The sequence below is a fragment of the Siphateles boraxobius genome, unplaced genomic scaffold (assembly GCF_051911475.1).
Source record: "Siphateles boraxobius isolate OS27281-9 unplaced genomic scaffold, OSU_SipBor_1 65, whole genome shotgun sequence".
In the NCBI taxonomy this organism is placed as follows: Eukaryota; Metazoa; Chordata; class Actinopteri; order Cypriniformes; family Leuciscidae; genus Siphateles; species Siphateles boraxobius.
Window position 1 is genome coordinate 12142529 of NW_027509192.1, and position 20625 is coordinate 12163153.

The window sequence follows — 20625 nt, forward strand, 5'->3', positions numbered from 1 at the left end:
GTAACAGAATGACAGATGACCCTGAATCAGTAGACAACAATAGATCATTTGTAACTTTAAGCAAGGCTGACTCTGTACTGTGAAGTGCTCTAAAACCAGATTGTAACTTATCCAAAATGTTAAAGGCATCTAAGTAAGAAGTAAACTGTGAGAGCACTGCTTTCTCTAAAACCTTTGAAATGAATGGTAGTTTAGAAATTGGCCGGTAATTACTAAGAACAGATGGATCAAGGTTAGATCTTTTTAGCAAGGGCTGTACAGAAGCATGCTTAAAAGACTCAGGGAAAACCCCAGTGGACAGAGAACTGTTTATAATAGTTAAAAGCGCAGGGCTAATAGTGTCTAATACCTCTCTAAGCAAACGGCCAGGCAGTACATCAGATTGACAGTATGTCACTTTCATTTTGGAAATTAATGCACTTAATTGAGACTGAGACACTGGTTTAAAACTAGTAAAATTACTAGAAGGAGAGATAAGGGGAGAAACAGCCGTGTCAGAAGGAGAGAGGCGAGATCTGATATCTAGTATCTTCTGTACAAAGAAACCTAAGAATTCTATACAGGTCTCGAGATTGCCAACAGGAGCTGAGCAGGTGGCTGGATTAAGAACTGAGTTTATAGTTTTAAAAAGAACTTGTGGCCTGTTTGCATTCATAGCAATTAAATTTGAAAGATATTGAGACTTTTCATCACTGACCGACTTTTGATAGGTGGCAAGACAATCTTTTAAAATTTGATAAGAGACCTGTAGCCCATCCTTTTTCCACTTGCGCTCAGCCCTTCTGCATTCCCGTCTGAGCACACGGGTAGAGTCATTTAACCAAGGTTGAGAGTTTGATTTAGGTTTTTGCCTTCTAGGCTTCAAAGGGGCAACAATATCCAATGCAGTAGAGCAGGCAGAGTTGAAGACGGAAGTGAATTAAAAGAATGAAAGGAAAGAAAACAGGGAAAAAAGAAAAGGAAAAGGAAAGGATAAGAGGAATTGGATATGAGGAAAATGAATGAAAGGAAGGGATGGGATGAAATAAAACATGATAATGGAGACAAAAGAAAGATAAATAAGGAAAAGGAGGATGACAGAAAAGACGAAAAAGGGATATTGCAAATTAAATTGAGTATGAAAGCAGAAGAGAGCGACAAAGAGAGAAAAAGAGAGAAAGACAGGACATCAGAAGGTCAGAAAGCACGGAAGGAAGGATGAAAACACCGGAGCGGCAACGGAAACTTATTCCATTATAAGATGGACAGGGACGCACATAGATTAGATACAGAGGGACCAGAGAACAACAAACAGATTCAGTGTTTCTCTCAGCGGATTGAGGAAAGCGTGTTTAGATTCAAATGATATCTGATAGTGTCACCTTGCCCAAGGTGCCTGCGGGAACACAAGGTGATGTCAAACACGTCCCGGCTTATTTACTCGGTCTAATGCAATTCCCACAGTGCACTTGAAAACCTGCGGCCACGGTGTCATATCCACCGAAATGTACACAATAGCAATTCGGTTTCTGTATTCAGAGATGCGGCAAGAAAAATTGTGACAAGCCATTTCGTCAAGATCTGATCATGTCCTTAATACATCTCAGACATTCTAACAGTCACACTAATGGAGGATTCGTGCTCGATGTCTCTTCCTCCAAAACAAACCATCTGCTCTCCAGGTCAGTTTAAATCCTCACAATATCATGTTGTCAGAGAATTTGCAGCAAGGAGCATTTGATATGGAAACGGGCCACTGCTTGGCATAAAGTGTGGCTATAATAACCCTCCATCTTGCCTCTAAGCCCTCAATTACAGCATTAGCACTTCATGGCCCGAGTTAAACACTCCAGTACCCCTCCAAATACGTGCTCTCACCACTACAGTCCATTTAATGAACAGCTATGGTGGCATCATCCCGAGAGCAGCTGTGGAAGCCATCATGATGCCCAATTCACCCGAAGACACCCAGTGATTATGCCGAACGGGTGTCCTTTCGAGGATAAGCGACATCATCATGCTTTCCTTAATGGTGGCTGTTCTCCTTTGTTATCAGTTCCATCAACATCAAATAATTGAGATGCTGTGTAGCGATAATGTCTGCTGGTGGGGCGTCTCCATGGGGCACACTTCAAGATGTCAGGTCTGACTTGAGAGTGAGACTTCTTACAGGAAAAAAAAAGATACAATATCACAATATCACTTTTAATATGCACCCTTTAAATGGTAAATAAGGAGCAAATGTGTAGATTTTGAAAGGGTACCGCCCCAGTGACATCTTTTGTAGCTTTTTTTTTTCTCAGGGTGTAGGCACCCTGGACAGACGTTCCAATTTACCTATGTTTTTGGATTGTTGGAGAAACCGGCGCACCCAGAGGAAATCAACGTCAATTTGTGGGAGAACATACAAACTCCACACAGAAAGGTGTCCTGGCTCAGTCTAGACTCGAACCAGGGACATTCTGGCTTTGAGGCGACAATGCTAACCACTGAGCCACCAGCAAAATTGCTGCAAACTGCAAACTGCAAATTTGCGACACTGTTCCCAAAACACTGAAAAGGGTGTTTACATGATATATGATATGATATATAGAAAGCATATCTATACTGCGTGGGAAAAAATAGGCAGGATTTTATAAAGATAACATGGAGATAATTTTCTTTTCATATTTCCTAATTCATAAGATTAATTTTCCTAAAATATGGGCGTGACCAAGTGTACCCAAAAGTCTATAATTCCTATAAGAAAATATCAGAAATTAAAAAATTAGGCAAGCACAAGTGACATATGAATACCAAAATTCTTGGAAGATCAGGTGCTATAACAATCAAAAAGACTTCAAATGCTATATTTCTATAATAAATGACCTGAATTTGCTGAAAATTGTCTTTTCATCGCTGATTTAGGTTGATTTACAGGTTTGCTAAATATTATGCAATGTATTTTTACACATGCACTTAAAAGTCTTAAAGTGATTACACTCTCTATCATCATAATTACTATTAATAATAATCATTTGCAATTTTTTATAGCTATTTTAGTATATTATTTTCTTCAAATTCTAAGATAGACACAATAGCACCTCCTTAACACTTCTCAAAACACTCCCACTAACTGCCATCGGTCAGCAAACAGATAGCTCTACTCCAATCTCACACCATTGGTTAAGTTAATGTTGCTATGCTGGCCTGGTCAGGCTACTCAAACAAACACAGCGATGTTTTGAAAACGCCACTGTGACACAGTGTTTATACTTTTTTCAAAAAAATCAACCAACGAATGGCTTTCACTCAATAGTGTTTCCAACATTCAAAAAAATCTTCAAAACGCCTTTAAAAGTACATATAAAAATACTTTTTATTAATCCATCCAATGTTTGTGAGTGCTATATATTTTTGTGCTTGCATAAGTATTGCACCATCAGCTTAGCAACATGCTAACAGCAAACTTTACTAGATTCAGCTGTGAAATCATATTTTGCTGGTTAAAACTTTCCACACGAATCACTTATGAGAAACCCAAAAGCTTTGGAATGCTGACTTAAAGCCTGTTCACACCAAGAACGGTAACTATAAAGTTTTAATAATCATTCTAATTCTATGAGAATAGCGAAATCCACCCCACAGCTATAACGATAATGACACAGAAGAATGATATTGTTGTTGGAATCACTTTTTTTTCCTCCAGCTGATGAACAAGACATTGTCAGCGAATCAGATTCCACCGGTAAAGAGCTCAAGCATTTAAAACAAACAATTTAACTGCACTTATAATAAACAGAATATTATCATCTGTTGGTGTGGATGCTAATATAGTTATCATTATACGTATCATTACAGTTATCATTCTTGATGTGAGGTTAAAAGGTAGCTCACTATTTAGGCAATAAGTTTCGTAACAGCACTTATATTTTTGTGAAGGTGACGAGTCAACTAGTTAATCTGAGGTTCATAAACAAACACGCATTATCGTCGCCATGTAATTGACCTCTGAATCTGCTACACTCCAGGCGCCCTGCCTCACATAAAATATTCAGACAGGCCGTGGCACAGAATCATAGAACTTAGTATAGGTCAGCGGCCACGTCTGGTAAGGAAGCTCATTTAAAGCTCCCTGTGTCAAATCTGCCCGAGGCATTAGGAGTTTGCGGTTGCATTAGTCACACCGTTGTGTGCGACAGAGGTAGTACAACAATCATCTTAAAGAATTTATCAGCGCCTGTGGTGTCTTGTCTATTGTCAGCAGGAATGTCACTTGTTCGATAAAATAATCAGACAACAACAATATCCATATCTCATATTACTCAACAGTGGAGCAGCTTATGAAATCGAGTTTAAGATGTTGGTGTTTCTTTAAGCCTGTTTTCGAATTCAAAATAAGTCTGTGAATTAACTAAATGACAGATTTTATGTTTCATGGTTCATAGTAATTAAAAAGGAAAATGGTTGTGCTTCATTTATTGGCAGGAGCTGAGAAGCATTCTGGATGATTAATATTAAAATTTTTGATCATTTTCCAATCAAGCTTAAAAGGCAACATAAATTAGCAGATTGTGCCAGCTGTGAGCTCAGTGCCGACATTTAATTCAGCAGCTGTAGTTTGCATACTACAAAACAATTTCAATTCAGTAGAAAGTCAGAGAGACATACAATGAATGAACCACAATCTCTACACCGTAAAAATAAGTTGCTATCTTAAATTTTTATGTACAATCAACTTGGATATTTAAGTCATTTCAACTTAAATGACAAATCAAACTGACTTTAAAAATAGTTGAATCTTGTATAACTTTTTAAAAAGATGAAAATGGCTTAACTTATTTTGATGAGTTAAAACAATGTAAAAACAACATATGTTGTCATAACTTATTGATCATATCATTTTGTACAGTGTGATGACCAGTACAAGTGTACTAACCTTCTGTCTTATCACAAAATTGTGTTCTTATACAAACACTCAAAAGGTCAAGTTTATGTGTACCACAAGTAAAAGCTTCCAGAGGTTATCAGCTTGACCATTGGCCTAGTTTTTGTACAATCCAAATTTCTAAGAAATCTGAAAACCAAATAAATTGTGCATCCCATACAGAAAACGGCCCAGATATGATGACCCCATCCTAAACTATAAAGGCAGCAATATACAGAAGACCTATTTATACTGTGAAAAAAATAAGCAGGGTTTTATAATTATTTAAAAAATATGTCTGTGACCAAGTGTACCCAAAAGCTTATAATTCCTAAACAAAACGTAGTCGGTTAATAACGTAACCTCGGTTCCCTGAGAGATAAGGGAGCAAGTATTGCGTCGCAATAACGGTATGGGAAAACTCCTTTTCTCAAGAATATTGAAGCCTTTATTTTAAAACGCAGTGCAACTGCACAGCAAGCACAGTGCAGGCTGACTAAGCATAAGCATACAAAGAGCTGCTCCGACTGCCTGAACGGGGCAGAACGCTCTAATCAGACTCTGAGAGCCCTGACAGGGCAGACTAGATTCAAGTCTCTATCATCTTCCAACGGGGGAAGAGCCGATAGTGAAATAACCTGGGCTCTGAACGGAGTCGAGAGCACCTTGGGTACATAACCATGTCTTGGTTTGAGGACGATTCTGGAGTTGTTGGGCCCAAATTCAAGGCAGGAAGCGTTCATGGAGAGCGCGTGTAAATCGCGTACTCGCCTAGGGCTCTCTTAAGAGCCCTAAGGACCTTAGATAGGTCCCAGGCAGGTATAGAGGGAGGTTGAGGTGGGTTAAGCCTCCTGGCCCCTTTGAGGAAGCGTATGATCAGGTTGCTTTTCCCTAAAGATTGGCATGCCACAGGAGCATGGAGGGCTGCTATGGCGGCCGAATACACTTTGAGCGTGGGGGGGTCTGACCCGCGTCCAGCAGCTCTTGGAGAAAGGAAAGTACCAGTGGTACTTCACACGAACATGGGTCTAGGTTCCAAGCTGAGCACCAGCTGGTGAACACTGACCACTTAAGGGCGTAGATACGTCTTTTGGATGGAGCTCTAGCCTCAGCAATAGTGTTTAGGACTCTCTCCAGGAGGTCCCTGGATACCCGTTGAGGGGCCATACATGGAGTGCCCAAAAGTCGGGACGGGGGTGCCAGACTCTCCTGTTCGCCTGCGTGAGGAGGTCCTTCCACAGCGGAATAGGCCAGGGAGCTGTCTTTAGCAGCTGCATCAACTCGGGGAACCATGTCTGGGTCCGCCAGAGAGGGGCTATTAAGAGGACTGCACACTTGTTCTCCCTGATTCGTTCGATGACCTGAGGGAGCATCGAGACCGGAGGGAATGCGTTAAGAGGGCGGTTGGGCCTTTCGTGTGCCAGCGCATAGCTGTTCTTCGAAAAGAATTTTGGGCAGTGAGAGTTGTCTTCTGAGGCGAATAGGTCGACCTCTGCCCTCCAGAAGACACTCCATATCAAAAGAACCGTCTGAGGGTGGAGAGACCATTCCTTGGGGGGAATTTGTTTTGAGATGGCATATCTGCACCCTGGTTCAGTATGCCCGGTACATGCACTGCTCTGAGTGAGCACAGGTTGGCATGAGCCCATAAGAGGAGCTGTTTGGCCATAGTGTACAGGTTGTATGACCTGAGACCGCCCTGGTGATTTATATATGACACCACTACCATGTTGTCCGTCCGGACCAGTACATGGTGTCCTGCCAGGTGTGAGAGGAAGGTGTTTAGGGCAAGAAAGACCGCTCTCATTTCGAGGCAGTTGATATGTAGGCGCTTCTCTGAGCTCAACCAGAGGCCGGAGGCAGGCCTGCCCTCGTACAGAGCCCCCCAACCTAAGTTGGAGGCGTCTGTTGAAATCACCTTCCTCCTTGAGACCAGACCCATGCTTACACCAGACTGGTACCAGCTGGTGTCTTTCCAAGGGGCCAGGGCTTTGATACAGCCATGGTTTACCCTGATAAGTAGGCGGCCGAGCCGCCATGCATTAGCTGGGACTTGGCGTTTCAGCCAGCGGTGAAGGCAGCACATACGCAGTAGGCCTAGCTGGGGTACTGACGATGCAGAGGCCATAAGGCCCAGTGCCCTTTGAAACGTTCTGAGGGGCGTGAGGGAGCCTGCTTTGAACAAAGCAGCTAGCTGTTGAATAGAGAGAGCGTGGTCTGGCGTGAGCCAAGCTCTCATCTGAACAGAGTCGATAACTGTTCCCAGGTACGTTATACGCTTGCTGGGGGACAGTACACTCTTGGAGAAGTTTATCCTGAGCTCAAGGTGTTCTAGATGGCTGAGGGGCCAGGTTTTGTGAGTCTGTGACTCTGCCTTTGACTGGGTCAGACCATCTGGGAGAACAGCGATATAACAGTTATAAAGACTATAAACTTTATGTTTCTATATAATGGCTAGAACTTAAAATTCAACACTATAACATACACCACAAAAAATCGACTGTCTCATATCTTCTTGACATTTTTCTAGATTCCATATTCAGTCAGTTTATTACAATTAAATGCCAAATATCAAACAATAATAATAATTTAAAAAATCTAATATTGGCCGATAACCGATATTGTCACAGCTCTGTCTTCCTTGTCTGGGTTTCCTCGTAGTTTTGTGACACTCCCGGGTTGTCGTGTGTTTGTGTCTTGTCTAGTCTGTTGTGAGCACATGGCTGTTATGTTGTTCCTTGTGCCATGTGCTCTTCTGTCTATTGTCAGCCCCTCCCATCTCGTTATCTGTTTAGTGATTAACGTTCTTCACCTGGGTTGTCTCGTTAGTCTCCTGTGTTTGGTTCCTATATAGTCTCCTTTGTGTTTGCAGTCCAGTGCTGGTTAGTTGTACATGTTACGTGTCTTCGTGTTCCTCCCGTGATGTCTAAGTCCTGAAGTTTGTACCTACCCTGTTTGTTTTGTTATTAAATCACTCTGCATCTGAATCCACGTCTCTTGTCTACCATTCCGTGACAGATATGGTGTCCATATAGTGCATCTCATACAGTAAATGTACTTTTGGTGTTTTGCATAATTAAACCTCAAAGCCTTAAATTCAAAGTTTAATTCAGCTAAAATTTTTAGGCTGAAAAATCTGCTAAAGAACTTTTTTTAATGAGCAAAAGTTTCCCTTCATGTCACACATAATGCAGTTAAGAGACATTAGGCAGTATTTAAAATACTAATGCAATCAGTGCCAAGTTCATTTTGAAAATAAATCCCACATTGAAGCCAAATTTTCTTTTCCACTGTTTACTGTTCATTTTATACAGCCTTTCAATATTTTGGCAGAAGTAAGCCTCGGTTTGCTATCACACGGCAGAACAATCTCACCTTTTCCCTCAGACACGAGCACAGCCAGTGTCGCACAAAAAGTGTGCTGAGCGTGGGAGCGAGGGCTTTTGTGCTTCACATGCAAACCGTGGCAGCCATTAGTGGTGCGACGTGCATAAGCCGACACAAATGCATACCACACTGTGCATGCGATGAAAGGTTTGAAACCGGAACAAAAGCATCTGTGGGAAGTGATACACTCACATCTGTACAAAACACTGTATGTGTATGTTATACCAAACGACTTCAGTCAGAGTCGAGATAATTAGCACAAAAAAGTTCTATGCTAATACGTATAAAAGTCAGTTAACAAGGTTTTTCCGCTTTGTCATTGTGCTCAGTTCCTAAATCCAGGGAGCCGGCTCTCTAAATACCATAAACACACTGTTTCAAAAGGTTGGCAATGAGGTTTAATTCGTAAATGTTAGTTAATGCGAAGTTGAGAAACAATATTCTTTGCAGTATTTATTAATGTAGATTAATGGTAATGCATGTGCAAAATAAAAATAAAAACATCAAATATAAAAGGAAAAATCTTTTAAAAATCTATTTTAAAATTTGTCTAGATCTTATAAATGTATAAAAATGTAAAAAAAGTTTAAATTTAATGACTGTTAATCAAAATGTAATTAAATTGATGTAAATGCATATTTATATTTATATTTTATGTTATATTATATTTATGCATATTTCATTGTAAACCACAGCTTAACAGGCTTATTGCTTTTATAAAATGGTTAGTCCATAAAAATATTGGTGTATAAGGTGTATGTTTGTAGAGTAATATACTGTACAACAGCTTCGAGACTCAATCAATCATAATCAAGGACCGGAATCAGGGCTTGGCATTAACACCCGAAAAATGCGGGTGTATTTCAGCAGTGGTGTGTAACACAATTACTCCTGCTCATATTTAATATACATTTTTCAATTGTAGTCTTTTTAAAAGGCATCTAAAATAATACACAGTGCAATGTAGTGTTGTCGAGAATATAGTGCGCGAAAGTAGCCTAACCAAAGTGTGCGAACATAAAGCTGCCTCTCAGTACTAAAATGAGTTGTTTTTTGCTGCTTATTGCACTTAAACACACAATTATGTCAAAATGTCGGCCTTGGTGAATATTCTCGTAAACACAGTCAATTATGTTTTAAGTGAACATAAACAGTTGAGAAAGAAAACGCTTGTGTAACAGTATATTGGATCAGTGCGTCAGATATTAAAGTGACAGCAGCCTGATATACCTGCTGCCAAATTATGAGATAATATTAAAAAAATATCTGTATGGCAGTTTTCCCCATGGTATAGGTGTCAAAATTGTGGCCAGTGAAAATGCTGAGTGGCTCGTAACTTTGGAAAACCACTGGCCAAAGTAGCTGATGAGCAAAAAAGTTCATGTCAAACTCTGACCGGAACTATCCATTGTTAAGTATAATAAAGCGTTGCCTTTTCGTCTTATATTACTAGTATGAATCAGTTGTAGAGTGCATCCAATCATTTATTAGTTACATTTATGATGCTTCCTTAGAAAGCAAGGCTAGGTTTGAATCCCTTCTTGTTACATAAAAGGTCAATATGAATTATGGAACTGAACGATGAAAGGTTAAAGTTTCCTCTTTAATAGGAATCAGAGCCTGGCAATGAATATACAGCTCATTTCTAGCTACCAAAATCACTGGAGCCGCAATTACAGTAAAACTCCATTTAAAACTTTTGCAGGTAGTAAGTTACAAAGTTTATCACTATATAACTTGCAGTGTTTCCTGGGAGAGGATGCCTCCTTCCTTTGAAGACAAAAGCAGTGGCGTAGACAAAGACATATCTCTGCCAGCTCACGTCTAAGATCAACCTTTCCGCAGTTAATTGCTGTAGAAAGACACGTTTGGACCGGAGGAGAGGGGCTTCCGTGCTATAAATGAATCTCTGCCCCATCATACTGCATTAAGCAGAGCATGCTGACAGTATTCATTTGTACCAGGCCTGAAAATGCCAAAGCGATCAGTTCAAAGACATGTGAAATAACGGTTCAAGGATCTTTGCCAGTTTAATTTCAGCAACAATGAGATTTTACTTGAATCTTAAATTTAATCTTAAATATTATAGTAAAATGTTGCTGGCTAAAAAATGGTGACACGTTTGTTTATTAATATTCATATAGCACATTTTTTATTTACTAAGTAAAAGTAGTATTTCTGTACTTTAATTTCAGTAAAAAACCTTGAAATTAACTAGTAAATAATTTATTTTGGACACTTTATGTTTTTACTGTACGTTGTTCAAAAATAGTATTTCTGTCATTTGAGCTACAACTGATTGAGATTTCTAATAAAATAGTCTCTAAATAGTAAAGTAATATTTATTATGCCGTACTGCTATTCAAAGTGGATGGTTGAAACTTTAAATTAACTATAACCATTAACATATTAAATAGTAAAATGTTGGTCATATAGAAAGTAACTTACAGGTGAAATAGTAACATGCTTCTTTATCAGTATTTATACAGCACACTTTCTTTTACAACAAAGTAAATTTAGTATTTCTATACTTTTCATTTCAGTGAAAAATACTTAAAGTTAACTATCACTGTGTATGCTAGTAAACTAGTATGTAAATAGAAACGTGTTGCTCAATATTCAAAATTCATGACACTTTACAATCAATTGTTGTTCAAGAGTAATATTTCTGTCATTTTAGCAACAACAGATTGAGATTTCAAATCTTACACACTAAATTATAAAAAGTTAATCAATCAATTTTTATATAGCACATTATTTGAACTGCCATTCAAAGTGTATATTCTGTATCATAATCTCAATGACACCTGATCAAAATAAAAAGATAATTGCACTCTGCATAAAATGTGGATTAGAATGTTTAATATGTAAAGCCCATTACAGTAATGCATACACGACTCAACACAGAGAATAATACATTAATGGTTGTCATTCTGCTATTACTGTACATGTATCCTCTGACAAACAAAGTATTGCTAAATTATAAACCTTCCAGATGCGAAACACTGAGATTGAGGTTCAAAATTGCCTTAAGGATCAGAGAACCACGTTTGGCATTCTCCTTTGAGAGCCGTGCACGGCTTTCTTTACATTAGGGAAAAATAAGAGGAGACAATTCGTTCCCATTACACGTCCCGGAGGACACGAGTGGGTGCAGAGACAATTTTCACCCAGGACAGGGTGTTTGCATAGCATTAGAACGACAGAAAATGCTTTCATGTGGTTAATACACAACGATCTGCTCTTGACTGGTGGTGTTAATGTCTTTTTTGAAGGCTTTGAGAGTTTGAATACGTAACTAGTGCATTTAATATAATCCGCAGTTACAATTCAAACAGATGCCATGGACGCATTTTAAATATCCTACGTTATACCAACCCAGCGGTTTAAATAGATGCAATAAATATTGATATTTTAAAGGCGCGTGCGTTCCTTCTCGCCTACTGCTGGCACATTTGCATTCAAATTAGATTACCTAACTTGGAGGGGAAAAAATGGGAAAAGAGCTGTAGTGATTTGAAAGAAGCACTGCTGTCTAACCTATTGCTAAAGCATTTATATGATAGTACAGAAACAGAAACATCAAGAAACATGTGTCAAAAAAGAAATCAGTCTCTACAAGGTCAGAAGCGGCTGTCTTTAGCTGAATTGAAAATATTTTTCTATACGCTGAAAAGACGGACCAAAGCAACCTTGTGAGCGGTATTTGTGTTATAATTGCGTTCGGTTGTTAAGATAAAAAATCTGTTCTCTATGAAAATTGGTGGCAAATCTTTTATGCCAAAAGCAAAAATGTAATTTCAACCAAGGCAAGGACACGTCAACTAGTCATCAAGTCATTTCCTATTTCAAAGGGACCAAAGAGAGGAGCAGTGAGCAATGCGTTTGCTTAATACACAAATATATCATGTTTAGTGGGCTGTCAGTCAATTCAAAATTTTAATACATTTGATAACATGATGTTCTGATTAATTAATCAGTCACATCAATTACTATATCAAAATTAAATATTTTGATGAAACTTTACAATAAGGTCTCATTTGTTAACATTGGTTAATGTATTAACTAACATAAACTAATGAGCAATACATTTGTTACAGTATTTATTAATCTTAATTAATGTTACTTAATAAAAAATACAGTCCTTCATGTTAGTTCACATTGCATTAACAGATGTTTAAAAAATACAGCTTTTGATTTTAATAATGTATTAGTAAATGTTGAAATTAACATGAACTATTCTATAAAAAAAAGCTTACCTAATTATATTTTATGTTCTGGCCTTATTGTGCACAATTCATTATTTTAAATGTTTTTTTTTTATAATCTTCATTATCCAGCCATATATCTAGCACCTTTGCTGAGCTCGTACCTTGATGCAACCTGTGCACCATTTGTCCTTGAGGTCCAGGTGTTGCGTAGCACATCCAGGACTCCACTAAAATGATGACCACTAGCATCTGTGACTCAGTACCAACCTTCCTCTCAGCAAAACCTAACATTTATTACACAATTAGGGCCTTATGATTTCTACAGTGCGGAACAAGTGGACAAAACTGGGAAATACAGTCATAAAAATGGAATTTACTGTATAATGTCATGGAAATTGGATAAATAAATTAAAAGTAGGGCCGTTCACTTAATCAAACTGCGATATGGACCAGTTTCTGTGAATATTAAAGAGCAAAAAGACAGTGTCTGTGAATGAATGGCACAGTTTCATCACACTACTAATAAAAACTAATTGCAAATTGCTAAACTATTTGCTTGTGGGGTTTTCAGTGTCTGTTGTCTCTCTATTCGAGGACATGACCAAATTAACTAACTCCTGAACTATCCTGAGAATCACTTTATGAAAAATTCACTATTTCATTTGATTAAAAACTAGTCATATTATGAACAAACACAAACCTCAAAGGTTTTCACCACAACCTGCCTAAATAAAAGTTTGGTTAAACTTAACAGAAATTTTACTATTGTACAGTAGAATGTACTTCTCAAAATAACAGAGTATATTAAAATAATAAAATATATTTAAGCACATTTTAAGCATTTTTTTTTATAACAAAATATAACATTTTTGTCCATGTTTTGTGGATGTCCATGTTTAAACAGTAAACATCTGGGTTGCAGCACTTTGTTTGCCAAAAAATTAAAGGAATTGTTCAATTTTCAATTTTGTTTCAATTTCATTTGAATGAAACAGCAGCAAGTGATGAATTACAACTGAAATTGAAAGAGTTGAAAACAATTGAAAGTTCTGTTATAACGTTACTCAGCTTGTTGCACATTGCAGTAAGCTAGATCAATATTAGAATATCATATTAATCTTGACTTCTTAGCAGACTTCTGTTGCTAAATGGTATGCAATTAATTTTAAAATATATTATATGGCAGAGAAAATACTGTATTACTTTTAGTACAAATAAAGCTTGTTCTGATTATGCCATACTAGCCACTTGACAAAATTGTGTTGTCTGATTTACTTTTTGGGTACAAATTTGTTACTGGTGGTAAATCAAAAAAACGAGAGATTCAAACAATAAGACAGTGTTGAGCTGTATAACAATGATTAGTTTCCGTCAATAAAGGTATCCAAACGCTTGTCGACCTGTCTAATAAAACACATAATATATTAAAGCGTCTTTGGAGTTTCCATGGTTTCTACGGCAGTAAAAGCGGAAATCGAGGGTAAGACGGATATGACGTCATTAACAGGTGACGCAATGACACGGGACGTTACACTGGTTAAAACTCTAGATTTAAACATAGTTAAAAACATTTTGGATAATGTAAGTACACAAGTCAACAAAATATATAACATTGTTTTAGTAGTTTTTGGATATTTTAATCCAAAAATCTTTCATATTGTGTAATATGAAAGTTTTATGCATTTTATGTAAATCATAAAACAAAGAAAAATGCAAATTACGATACTGGACGAGCCCCCAATAATCTTACTTCCTGGCCTAATAAGGCAGTCGGAAACAGCAGAGAAAGTGTATGTATAATACTTTATATATATATATATATATATATATATATATATATATATATATATATATATATATATATATATATATATGTTTTTATTTTAATTTGCAATAGTTTCACTCCTTGCCATGACATAAAATATACTATTTTGACATAAACCCTCTGTAGACGCTTCTAACACTAAGACTTAAACACTCTTGTGTACCGCACAGGCGGTATCAGTGGGTTTCGGGGTACCTTAAGTGCCGCTCCTCCGTTCGTCTTTAGCGGTTGAGCTCATAAAGTGTTTTTGAAGTGTAATTGTCTTTGTGTGACAGGTTGTAATCCTCAGAAGGCGCTCTGCTTTTGGGGCAAAGGAAATAGTCCGTGAAGCACATTGCGTTTTCCCTCATCTGCCACAGCACTGCGGCTGTCAGCCATTAATGAAACCACACAAAGACTTGTCACCTTGATTAAAACTGTCATCTAAGAACAATGATGCATACTAGAGCCTTATATGCCGCTGGAGGGGGTTTGTGTAGCTGAATGGAGGCACATTTCATACAGGCGAGGAACATTAGCTCTAGATGTCAGTCACCTGAGGCTGCATTTTATGTGTTGCCTGACAGAAATGCTTCTCTTGTTTGTCGGCTCTGAACCTGACGATAAAACTTGCGCACGTCTTTCAAGTTCTCTAATTGCATATTCAGGTAACACATAAACATGAAGGATTGATTGTTAACATGGGTTGAAAACACGAAACGGTGTTTCTTTCAGAGGCCTATTCACTTCTGTATTGAACAATCAATCATTATATATTGCTACGTATAAGTATACAGAGTTCAGAGCGATTTGTTTTGCTATGTAGTTGCTATGGTTTCCTGGTCGGTTCCTGGTTGGTAATCATTGTTGTTATTGGTAACTAAAATGATTAAAATAGAACTTTTTAACTGAAATAAAAGTGAATTAAAGCTAGCCTAAATAGAAATGTATTGAAAAACACAAACTAATAAAAATGACAAAAGCACAACCAAATGACTAAAACTTAAACAAAATACTGGAAATATAAAAATAAAGGCTAATTCAAAATATTAATATATAATATAAATAGTGTTGGGGAAAGTTCCTTTTACTCGTTGTGAATTAGAATATTGTGTTACTCCCTAAGTAACTATTTACGTTATTTAGTTGCTTTTTATGGAAAGTAATGCGTTACTTTTCCGCGGCTGGCTGAGACTCGCTCTCTTCCAGGCCTTGCAGGTGATTTTTTTTTTGAGAAGTTCTTTTTTGCAAGTGTAATTTTTGCAGGTGTAAAGTTTTGCTCAGTAATGCATTCAATAACATAACCTATATCACGTACACCACGTAAACCTTTAGGGTGGAAGGAGATAACCTGGCCGAGAAACGGCCTTGCAGAAAATCAAGAACTGAACCAACAGGGCAGTTAACAGGATCTAACTGACGTTCAACACACCACGTGGTGAAAAGTTTCCATTTTAGCGCATACAGCCTTCTCGTGGAAGGAGCTCTGGATTGAAGAATGGTTTCTACAACATCGGTCGAAAGACCGGTCTCCCTGAGCCTGGCACCCTCAGAGGCCAGGCCCACAGGCAAAGATATCGGGGGAAAGAGGTACAGGTGCAGCCTCGGCCACACCTGCACCATAGCATCCAGACCGAGAGGAGCTGGGTGCGTTAGAGAGAACCACATGGGACAATGGGTTGAATCTGATGATGCGAAAAGGTCTACCTGAGCACGACCGAACTTTTCCCACAGGAACTCCACCACTTCTGGGTGAAGTCTCCACTCCCCGGGCCTCAGCCCCTGTCTCGACAGAATTCTGCTCCCACATTCTGACGCCCCGGAATATATACCGCCTTGAGCGACAGTAACTTCCCCTGGGCCCATAGGAGGATCTGATGGGCCAATTTGCAAAGGTGACTTGACCTCAGACCCCCCTGATGGTTGATATAGGAGACCACCGAAGTGTTGTCTGTGCGGACCAACACGTGATGGCCTCTCAGGTCTGGCAGGAAATATTTGAGTGCTAGAAATACCGCCATCAACTCTAAACAATTTATGTGCCAGGAACATTGATGGTCCTGCCACAGACCTTGCGCCGAGCGGCCACTCATGACCGCCCCCCATCCCGTGAGGGAAGCATCCGTCGAAAGCGTGACGCGTCGACAAGGTGCCCCCAACACTGGGCCCTGGGCGAGGAACCAAGGTTTATTCCACAAGGCCAAGGCACGAAGGCAGAGCCACGTGACCTTGATCTTGCGGAACGGATTTCCCCTCGGAGAAAACCCCTTGGTCCTGAGCCACCACTGCAGGGGTCTCATGTACAGAAGGCCAAAAGTAATAACGTTGGACGCAGCTGCCATGAGACCCAACAGTCTCTGAGACTGTTTCACAGTGAGTGACTGGCCTAGTTTCACATTCTTTGCGGCTGTGAGAATCGCAGAAATACGAGCAGGAGACAGGCGTGTCTGCATTGTGGTCGAATCCCAAATTACACCTAGAAAAGTGGTCCTCTGAGCAGGGAGGAGCACACTCTTTTTGGTGTTTAGCCGCAACCCCAAACTCTTTATGTGAGACAGAACACCATCTCGATGCTGAACTGCCACCTGCTCTGACTGAGCTAAAATCAACCAATCGTCGATGTAATTTAATACGCGGATGCCCTGGAGTCTCAACGGAGCCAGAGCTGCATCCACGCATTTTGTAAAAGTGCGGGGAGATAAACCTAGGCCAAATGGAAGAACCCGATATTGGTATGCTTCGCCCCCGAAAGCGAACCTCAGGAACCTCCTGTGATGAGGATGGATAGATACATGGAAGTACCTTCAAGTCTATTGTGACAAACCAGTCCTCGGACTGAATCTGTGATACAATCTGTTTGAATGTAAGCATTCTGAACTTGAGTTTCTGAACCCTGCTGTTTAACTGGCGCAGGTCTAGAATAGGACGCAGCCCTCCATCCTTCTTTGGAACAATGAAGTAACGGCTGTAAAACCCTGACTCTCTGCTGGGAGGAGAAACCCTTTCTATAGCTCCCTTTCGAAGAAGTGTCAGTACTTCTTGCTCCATTACCAGAGCCTGCTGTGAGTCCACCACCGTGGGGAGGACTCCTTGAAATCTGGGCGGACGAGAACCGAGCTGAATTCTGTAACCCTTTTCTATTATGTGCAGGACCCATAGAGAAATATTTGGCAGAAGTTTCCACGCTGCCAGAAATTCCGATAAGGGAACCAGTCTCTCGAGACTGGCCTCTGGATTTGATTGAACAACCATTTCGGTGCCCTGAAGCGGCGAACCGGCAGGGAACAACCGAACTGACCATTCTACAACCCTCCTCAGAGGATTGCACGGGGACGCTGACACCTCGGCGCCCTGAAGCGGCGAACCGGCAGGGAACAACCGAACTGGCAGCGCTGCGACCCTCCTCAGAGAGTCGCACCCCAGAGGGCGCCGTTAGGAGAAACGATTTCTCAAAACCGTCCCTCTTTTTTTTTTTTTTTTCATTCGACAGGACTTCTTGTCTAAGCTTTATTAGAGATGACGACAGTCCTCAGATCTTGCCTACCTCTAACTAGCTTAGTTCCTACGACCCTCCTCGGAGGATCGTATGGGGAAGCTGACACCTCGGTGCCCTGAACGGCGAACCGGCAGGGAACAACCGAACTGGCAGCGCTGCGACCCTCCTCAGAGAGTCGCACCCCAGAGGGCGCCGAGGAGAAACCATTTCTCAAAACCGTCCCTCCCCCGGAGGGGACCACCCTTAGAAGCCTGATAGCCTCGGCATCAGGTCTTCTTCTTTGTACTCTATGCCAGTTTCAGGAACATAGATTGGTGAGGAAGAAACCTCTGGAACGCCGCTGAAAGGTTTAGTTTTCTTGAAAGCGGAGCGTCCAGAAGAACAGACATTTTCATCTTTCTTTTTCTTTATTTTTATATCAGAAAAACATATACATATAAACATATATATATATATATATATATATATATATATATATATATATATATATATATATATATTCTCGAATAGAGTCAATGCTGACATCCTCACATTCATCTATGTCCTTAAATACTTTACCCACCAGTACTGCCTAATAATATTTATTTATTATTAAAGATGGCTGGTGGGTAACGTCGGGGTTAAAAATGATGACGCCGACTCGGGAGAGAGAAAGCTCGCAAGCGTCTCTATAATCCAAGGCACTGTCATACCATGATACTTAATACCCATAACATTACTCTAGTTAGACGTTTGGGTATTAAACACATAAAATAGAAACCGGTTTATTCCACGATCTCGACACCTCAGTGTGGAGATAGGGAAAAACCAGTAGTCCCCGACGAGGAGGCTGAGATACAGAGTTTTCCTGTTTTTTTAGATATATTTCATCTAATAAACTCTTTTTATTTTCACTCTCATAATGTTCAGCTGTCCAGTAAATATTTAACTAGCAACAGCATTAGAAAAGCCTCCTTTTAAAAGCTCCTCTTTATTCAACAGAGTTATGAGCTGCCTATTTATTGAAAAATCAAACATCTGCCTTTTTCTTAATATTTTTATTTGTTTTGTTCACTTTTTCTTAACAAAACACTAACGATACCAATTCCTCAGAACTGGAAATCGCAGCACACTGGATCTGCAGGTGAAAGCTGAGATAGGGCGGGGCCCGTCCCAACCCACGCTGTCAGATCCGATTTCGAATCCCAAAATGCGAGTCGCCGCCGTGTCTAGGCAACAGCGGGACCCGCGCGGGGAGCGCAAACCGTACCGTCCTCCTCAAAGAACGATCGGAGAGAGCGGAGCGTCTTCATAGATAGACTCATACAATGCTCACAATCAGCCCCCTCGAGGACTGACTGGGCATGCTCCACTCCCAAACAAGCAACACAAAGCTGATGTGTGTGTCCCCACCCGTATATAACGAGGGCAGGGAACAACACACCGTCTATAATCTTGCTTGCTCGCCATAATAATGATAGATATATTGGGCTTGACAGACAACAATAAATAGACAAGGACAGATATACAGAGAGCGCTTGCTGAAGGTGCAGAAGCTGTCGCGGTCTGATTTCAGGGTTGCTTTATAGTTTCCTGGTCTATGACGTCACCTATGTCGTAGCGGGCTTCCATTGGACTGATTTTACAGGTGCTTCACGACGTAATCACGCAGAGCGTTCCCACCGCGTCTCAAACGCAGCTCGAGTTCCCTTGAAAGGGAACTTTAATTCAGCAGTTTAAAAAATGTTAAAGCAAATTAATGAAACTAATTAATGTGCATTGCTTTTTAAAAATAGTACCTAAAATATGAATGTGTAAATGTATAAAGTAATGTTACTTGTTACAACAAAAAGTTATCTGATTACATAATGTATGCTACTTGTAATGCATTACCCCTAACACTGACTATAATAGTATATAAAAAATACAAAACTAAAATCTGTTGCTTACTTGCTCAAGGGTCAATTACAAATATGAGTGTCCATGATAAAGAAAAGGGGAAAAATCATTTAAAAATCTAGTTTAAATTTCCCATAATAACTTATAACATAGATATGCACTCTTTGTATTCATGTTGGTATGGTTTTAAAAAAATGTTAATAATATTTTTAAGAAAGTATTACATTTAATACATCTAAAAAGTCATGTGATGCTGTAAAGTACCATAAAGTAATCTTTAATACATGTAAATGTACACATCTTTATTATTTTCAAAAAAGTATTTAAAAAAATGTTTCAATGTATATTAAATATATATTATTACCAATAAATAAATATAATTGATTAATTAATTTTGATTTAAATGCTGTTTGATGATCACGTTAGCTTATTATGTGCGTAAGCAATGCTCCTATCGTTTGTTTCTTCTTCGCCTATATTTTGATCTGGAGATTCTATACTATTTCAGAAAATGCGTAACAGCGCCCCTGCCATTTAAATAGTGAAAACATGGATTGCCAGAGAATTCTGTCAATGGCGGGGAAGTGTTGTGTCATAAATTATGGAAGATTCTATGGCAGGGAAAGAGTAAATATATTGCAGTACAACTTTTGCAATACAATCTACAGACTTAAAATAAGGTCATCCGTTGTGTGACAACCCTTTGCCAGAATCAATTAGTTGTGTAAACATCTGAGGCTGCACAATTGAAGAAACAACAAATATTGATTAAGTAGCATGCTGCTATTAAACTGATATCTAGCATGTCATTATGCTTTGCTGTTCTCAGTGTTTGTTTTATTGTATCTCATTCTTCAATCTGGCTTCAGATCAACAAAAAATTGGAAGCAACAACCATTTACCACAAGGAAACGATTCTCCACCTATCACAGTGAACAAACGGTGACTGCTAAAACAGCTTAAT

At 39.3% G+C, this 20625-nt stretch overlaps 1 protein-coding gene across 6 annotated transcripts in view; it reads right to left on the bottom strand.

Annotated features, from left to right (window-relative positions):
• Positions 1 to 20625, bottom strand: part of grm8b (glutamate receptor, metabotropic 8b) — a 193982-nt gene that overhangs the window by 66683 nt on the left and 106674 nt on the right. The window lies entirely within an intron of this gene.